Source organism: Pinus tabuliformis, chromosome 2_1 (genome assembly GCF_031772625.1).
Source record: "Pinus tabuliformis cultivar Carrire ecotype Pingquan chromosome 2_1, CPIR1, whole genome shotgun sequence".
NCBI classification, from domain to species: domain Eukaryota; kingdom Viridiplantae; phylum Streptophyta; class Pinopsida; order Pinales; family Pinaceae; genus Pinus; species Pinus tabuliformis.
The window spans coordinates 464,924,228-464,932,478 of NC_142299.1; positions in this window are offsets into that span (position 1 = coordinate 464,924,228).

Consider the following 8,251-nt stretch of genomic DNA (forward strand, 5'->3'; position numbering starts at 1 on the left):
TCTCCAGTTAGATGAGGGTGGATCTTTTGGAGATGGTGGTGCATCCATCTTTAGGCATACCCATTGATGAGGTGTAGATAGATGCAGTGGAAACCGACAAAGCTGCAATATTTCCAGGCAACAACCCTCTCCAGAAATACATAGACAAGGCTTGCAACACAGGTTATGCACTTTTGTCCACTGTAGAGAGAGAGGCATGGTTTCTTTGATGAATCTTGTTGATTGATTAGGCAGAGCAGCATGAGTTGATCAGGGACCAGCATCATCATAATAGACTTGTTCCACGAGCAGGAGTCCATGCATTCAATCCTTCTAATGAGATGGACTGGCGGGAGATCATGAGTTGGTATCCTATTGATGGGGAATCATTCCTAGCCAGGGGCATAGTACAACTGGGGCCCTTAGATATAAGGGACATTAAATGCTCTAGTTGATAGTGGGATGTAGGCCAACAGTTTATAAACTTACCAGTTGCACTAGGCTTGCATCAACATAGTTGGGTTGACCTTGGTCTGTACCAAGGATTGGATTGGAGGAAGGTGATGAGTTGGTATTCTACTGGTGGAGCAACATCAATGGGCAAAGACAGAACACAGTTAGAACCATGGGACATGGTCAATGATTGGCCATGGTGGTGTTGAGATCTAGGTGGATATATTGATAGCTGGTTGAGAAGATGGGCTTGGGATCTAGCCCCAGGTATTGGGGTATCCATTCATGTTTGGATTGCATGGAGGCATGATGTGGTCTAGTCGTTCATATGAGATCCTCGTATTAGTTTGCAAATGCCTCTACAGTGGACAGGTGCAGATTGATTGACGACAAACAATCTCGGGGCGGGAGGATTTGTAATGTCCCCATTTCTATTTTTCTCTAGAGTGCAGCCAAGATGGGTTTCCAGCGTATGTGATGGCCAGGCCCCAACAAGATTACATCATTAGGGGTCTTGAAGGGGTTTTGAGGAGTTTTTACGAGATTTGATGGCATTCGCTTGACATATTCCATCATCTTCACAACTGGCTTTTGTTCGGTTGCATTTCGACAACTTTCATAAAATGGGGTTATTACTGGGCCTAACTTAATTAATTACGCTTGAGGTGGCATTTTGGGAGGAATATTTCATGGAATACCTCAGTGTAATAGCTCGTTGGAACCGAAACGAGAAGATCTACAGGATGAGATGATGAGAAGAGGCTTCTAGTGGCCAGATGAAGCACGATGAACAATTTACCATTTTCCCAGATTAAAAGTTACTGTAATTAGTCACTTAATTAAATAAAAGGAGGGGAAAATAATTAATTGAAGGAAGAAAGCCAAAGGTGACTTAACATAAATTAAATTAAATTAAAAAGTCACTTAGATGGAGTCAAAGGGGAACTTCTAGAATAATATTAAAATAATCAAAATAAGACACTTCTAGGACCTTGGAGATCTATCTATTGAGCCTTTAAAAGAAGGAGGAGATCATTTGGGACATCTTGGAGTTGAGTATTTTCTTTGTGGAAAGGTTTGGAGAACCAAGAGTTCCCATCTTTAGTTGTAGCCCTAGGATGGAAACCCTCGAGTGATGTAGTAAGAGTGGGCGAGAATCCATCTCTCCCCTTGGTGAATTCATTCAAAATTCACAGGTTGTATTCAACAGTTCAACTAATTTTGGAGGCCGCTGCAGCATTATTGTTGACCTTTTGAGGGCATCACCCCAACCATGTTCAGTATTCTATATTAGCATGCTATTTTGTATTCCATATTAATAAAATAAGGCTGAGATTTTTCTGCATGTTTTATCTTATCTATTCTTTGGTTGCAAATCGCATTTCTTGTTTTTGCAGTGAAATTTGTGGTTCGATTTGTGCATATTGTTTATGGAGCTGGCAACTAAATTTCTAAAGCAATTTTCTGCTAAATTTATATTTGGAACATTACACATCCAATCAACTAGGCATGCAACCCCTAACAACCACCACTAGCTAATGATGTGCCATTTATTCTCTGCCACTTGCATTAGTCATATACTTTCTCATCCATCCCGCAAGAGCACATGGATGAAGGTGGGCTTTCGATCAAAAGGTACTTTATTCATTTTGCAATTGGGTGCTTATGCTTGCTTGTATTTGGAATATTGATATGGATTATGGGGTGACCTAGAAGGAGGTGTTTTAATCGTGAGCTTGTTCCCTCAACTTAAATGGGGGGTTAATCTTCGATAATAGTCCAATGGGACCTCCCCTAATGGCCCAATGGGTATAGGAAGGGCACTACTCGTGAAGCCTTAATTGAAATAGCCTGTTCCATTATCCCTAATCCATACTTACCACTTTCGATCTTACATTACAAGCCCATATTTGACCTATGTCTTTTGGGTTTGATTGACAATTAGTTCTCTAGGATTTGGCACCGATACATCCACATACTTGGGTAGGGCCCAAAACTTTGCACTGGTTAGTTGATGCAGCTAAAAGAAAAGGAAAAAGCATATTATGGCCACAAAATAAAATAAAATAATATAAAAAATGCAAGAGATAACTGAGGCATACACATTAGCACGTGGGCAGAAACCTAGCATGCGATCTACCTCATTCATGATGGCCATCACCCGGTTCTTGAGCACATGTTGCTCCTATGTTGAAGTTTCTAAGTCTAACAGTTAGAAACCCTCCATGCACTTTACTGATTTATTCCTACCTACTTGTTCTGTTAATTAACAAGTTATTTACAATGTAAATACTGAAAATAAATACAAGTGCATGCTCAACACATTGCAAATCATTAACTGAAGGAAACAAAACCAAGCACACCAATGACACTGTTATTTTTGAACTAATGTCCCCAGAAAAACCCAATGTGGGAAAACTGGTGCAACTATATGAGGGTTTTATTATTAAGCAGTTATTTTCTGAGTACACTGGGTGCCAAACTGGCTAACCCGAAAGAGATTAAAAAATCTAGTAGCAATACCTCTCTTAGGAAACAGGTATTCGGAAAGCCTGCTCCACGAAATCCCTCTCTAGCACAATATGAAGCTCAGTGTCAGCCCTGCTGGCCTCTGTGTTAGCCTAAAACACTTTGCGTCAGCCTACTGAGGCTCTGCGCAACATCTCTGGCTCTCTGCGTCACTCCTGCAGCGTCTGTGTGGATGATACAGGCCCTTCTGGCTCTGCGCAGTGTCTGCTGCCTCTACGTGTCTCCCTCTGGCTCTGCATCTACCTTTCTCTGCTTTTGCATTGATCTCTTGGCACTGTCCCTGCCTCTCTGCCTCGTATTCACTGTCCTTCGCTGCAACTGATCATTGATTCTATCTCTCTTAGCAAACCTCGCTCTAGGGAATAGAATGACTTATCACTCTGGTGTATTCTCCAAGTGACCCTCAAGCCTCCTCTTATACTTTTCTCATTGACATATCAACAGCCGAGATTAAGTCCCTAACCGACGACTAAGATTAGATTTGGCTTGATCCATGTCTTTTGGACCATTCTAACACAGTTTTATATTAATTCACATAAAAATATTAACTATTTTAATATCTCCCAAACTGTTTAGAATCTATCGGGTATTGGAGATCTCATGCGCCCTAACCTCTCCACCAAATTTCGTGGCTAGAGCACATCCGATGCTACCACAAATCAACATCCTATACATCATAAAAGGAACACTTGCATGTCTCAACCTCGATGGGAAATGAGCTGCCTCATCATTGAGGGGTAATACAAATGCTATACATCATTCAAAGCAAGCCCTAACCCTTTGAGCTACGAGCTTTAATACAAAAGAAAAAAATCAAGAAAAAGTAAAAGGCGCATAAGAGGGGTGGAAAAACAAAGGTCGAGTTGGTAGCTCATGCATCCACTATTGCTCCCTCCTCACATCTATACACTAAGGATGTGGATCCCCATCATGCTAGTCCCTTTGACCATGGCACTTGGCCATGAAGTCTTTTCCCTTCTGTACCATCATTATGCACTAACACCCATCTATTGAGGAAATGTTACTTCCCCTTGGGGGATGGAAACACCTAATAGGGTTGTCCTTTAACACTCCTACCTAGGGAAGTGTTGTCGCTCAGATTGTATAGGCGTTGCAACAATGACTCAGGTTGGGAGTTGTTACCCTGACCCCCGACCTCGCCGTTCTAGTTGTCTCCCAACAACATGCTATGAGGGGTAGTCCATATGGAAATGTGAAGGCGAAGGACAAGTTGGTAACCAACAAGTCCAGGAGACACAATTGAGTGGCCTAACTACTTGGTTAAATTTAGCAAGATCTTAAGGATTAAATTAAATTCAAATATGAGACCAGTGCCTTATGGAGTCAAAACTCTTGCTTATTATTAAATTAAGACCAAGTAACTGAATGGACAACTACTGCTTAGATGCTTCACTAACCTATATGCGATGCAAATCCTAAGACCTAGGTGTGATGCAAGGATCTTGATTACTTTTAGTTATATGCCTAATCCAAGTATGACCTTCCCTTAACTGTTTTGGAACTAGTCTTTAGAGTAGGTTGTGGGATAGAAGCCAACGAGAAGCAAGCAAAGGCTTGATTAACGATACGTCCCCCTATGTTCCAACCACTTGATGCTTCCATCGCTACAGAGACTGTGGCTCTGACAACTGTAAGGTCACCATGTTAACCACTAGAAAGGTGTTGAATCCCTCAAGCTAATTTGAGAAAGGGTGGCCCTAGAAATCTATCAACCAAGCTGATGCTTGGAGGTAAATTGTTAATGCAGCTAGGCCTATAGTGCTTATGCAAAGGATATGAGTGAGTCTTGAGTTGAGATTGTTTAATCGTTTAAGTACTTAAGTTACGATTGGCTTTTTAATGATAAACTATAAAACAATCATACAACCAAGAATATGCCAATTGACTTACTGGCAACAATATATCAATCCGCAAGATACTTAACCAATGAGAGCAGTGAATTTAAAGCACTTATCACTTAACAATTAGCCAATGATTATCAACACAAGATGCCAATTACAATTGCTCAAGATAGTTCAATGATGATTATTTAAGATAATGCCACAATTATGCTCTTTAGACAATGCCACTTATTTAAGAGATGTTTGATTAGATTTATATCTCAATAAAACCAAAAAGATTCTTAAATACTAATGGAGAACAATTAAAACAAAATACTCAAATGCCAATTTATCACTTGCCAATATGACTTAGATCACAAGATATCAATATGCCCAAAACGAGTTAAGATATTCAACACCAAGAGATTTTTAGAGTAGAGTGCTTTAGTGAGTGTTTATTAGATGTGAACTTATGGATCAACTCACAACAACAAATATGTTAGTGCACTTAAACCAATTTGCTACAAAACCATGGAACAAGAACAATTAAGATCTATAGAGCATGAGCAAGAAGATATCTTATGTCACTTATATCCCAATGATGTTCAAATGAGCAATTATTAAACTGTTAGGACAGCAGTAAGAAAATCACTCTAGATCAAGAAATTATCAAGCATGTAAGCACCCAATATGGTCAATGAAATATTAAGTGACTTGCCAAGTGAAAATACAAGTTAGCCAACCTTATTATGATGAATTATTTAGTGTTGTATTAGATCTGAAATCACTTATTGCAGCATTAAGAAAATGATGCAAATAGTGAGCTATTAGTGCAACAACTTGTGCCAAAATGTGCCCAAAAGTTACCAAATGATAAAACAAGTTTCCCAATGTGAAATTATGAATTTTTAGCCCTCTTAAGATGTTTCTTTAGAATAATATGAAATCTGATCTATTGATTATGCAAAGATATTCCAGTCAACAAACAAGTAGATCTAAGCTCAATAATCAATACCCAACTTGCCAAAACACTAGTAAAATTTTATCATGAAACTTTTAGTGTGTTTAGGCAATTTATGAGTGAATTTTAGAGCATTTAAACTTGAATTTTACCACTGTTACGAATGATTCAGAGAGATGTAGCAAACAATGATGAAAATGGAGGGTTTAGTGATCAAACCCTGGGCCCAAGGCCTTGAAAAATGCTTGCCCAAGTTGCCAAAATTTTTCCAATGAACTTGGCACATGAAAATACCAATCTTGAGCCAATTTCTCTCTGCAAAACCCACCAATATTCAGTCCAAAAAATTCAGAGGCCAACCAGGTGTGGAGGAGAGGCAAAATAAGGCCAAGGAAGGCCAATGCTAGGCCTAGTAGGACTAGTGTTGGGGAGAGAGAGGGCCTAGAGGCCTAGTGGCTAAGGGAAAAGGCCAAATAGGCCTTCGGTTGAGGAAAAAAAGCTCATAAGGGCTGATGCAGGGGGGTCAAAGAGGCGACCGAGAGGGGAGGGTCAAAGAGCGAAAGAGGAAGAGGGTGAGGGTTTGAGGAGGCAGCGACAAGCTGGACATAGGAGGCCGAGGTAGATAGAGGCCTTGGAAGGCCTACGGCAAGTCCTTAGGGCTACCGTTTAGGGCTCAAAGGGGAGGCCGAAGCCTTCTAAGCTTATGGCCAGGCCAAAAATGACCTTAAATCCCCACGACCAAGGGCAAGGAGGAGGCCGAGGCCCTTAAGGGCTTGTGGCCAGCGTCTAGGGCTTCAATAGGCTAACGTTGAGGCTAAGGAAGGCTGATGCTGAGGTTGGAGGAGGACGCCGTGCCTTAGAGCCCTATAAAATTTCGAAACCCTCTCCAGAAAATCAATTTGCTTTGGATCTTCAGTTTTCCTTCAAATTTTCTCCAGTAGTTGGCTCTGCAAAATTTGGAGACTAGATCTTACCCTCAAGGGCCTGGATCTAGCTCTAATCCAACTATTTCCTTTGACAAATGAAATTTCAATAGCTCGAAACCCCAATATATACAAGAATTTCAAAATAATTCAAAACCCCAAAGCCCTAGCTACAAAACAAAAGTTAGAAAACAAATTATATACAAAAAATCTACTTTACAAATATATTTACAAAATATACATGTGTACAATGCTGGAGAAAAATTTGAATTTTTTTTTTTAAAGTCCTTGATAATGGTTAAATGTATTTCAAAAGATAGATGCAAAATCCACAGCCTTAACGAAGTTAGAAAACCATAAAAATATTTAGAATCCAAATGTAGTCAACCTCTGTCCAAAGTTTGTGAACATAGAATCCAAGGGTTGGCGAGCCTGCAAACACTATATATTTTGCGAAAAATAAATCGTTAGAACACACAATGAATCGGATCACCTAAGATAAGTCCACAACTTACCAATAGAATGTTCCTATCACCTACAATGAAATAACAGTTAATAACAATTATAAAGCACAATATAGGAATGCCCGTACCCAACACATACCACAAATCAATAGATCATAGACACCATGAATTGCACCCAAAACTCTTTATTATGATTTTTCGAATTTTCTCAGCAAGACAGTAGGTTACATCAACTTTTCAAAGTTACATTAGCCAAACATCAAATGGCTTAAGACACAAATGACCTCTAATTTGTAGATAAATCCTCCAAGTGGAAAATAACGGCTAGTTGGCTTGATCCTCGTCAAAATAATCTCGGTCGTCGATAAATCCTTGATCATCTTTTAATCTTTACTGTTGAAATAATTATTTTTGAAGAATTTTCGAATTTCTCATTAAACCTTTTTTTTATTTGCTCAAAAATATTTATTTTGAGCTAATTTCTTGAAAAATTTGACTTTGAATTGACCACCAAGGCCCAAAGGTCCATTTTTTCTTGAAATTTCCAATATTCCCTTGGTGGGGAAGCTCCAAAATTGGACTTCTTTTAGACCCCACAAATTTTTCCACTTGGAGAATTTAATTTCTTTTTCAATTTAATTTTTGACTCGAATTAATTAATTTTCTTGCTTAGGATTTAATTTTATTTTTGCCAGAAAAATTAATTAATTGACACTTGATGGGATTTATTATTTTTCCACCCTCAAATACTTTAGCCATGACGTCTAATTGTGAGCGACCATGCACTAAAATATTTTTACATAAGATTTTACATAATTCAACCCTCAAAGGGGGAATACCCGTTCGCTATAGACCCTCAAAATACATACCCAATTCTACGACACAACATGATCTAATAGACCAAGTGACTTGTAATAAAATAATTTGGCCAATTAGCTTAAATTATTCCCAAATCACTTTTACATAATACTCGACTAAAACACTAGGACTCACCTAAGACTTTGACAATAAATTCTACCCTAGCTTTGGGGCGAGGCTAGAGGTAAAAACTATGCCGATCATTCGTGTTTAGAAACAAAAATGAATCAATGAAGCGAAAAA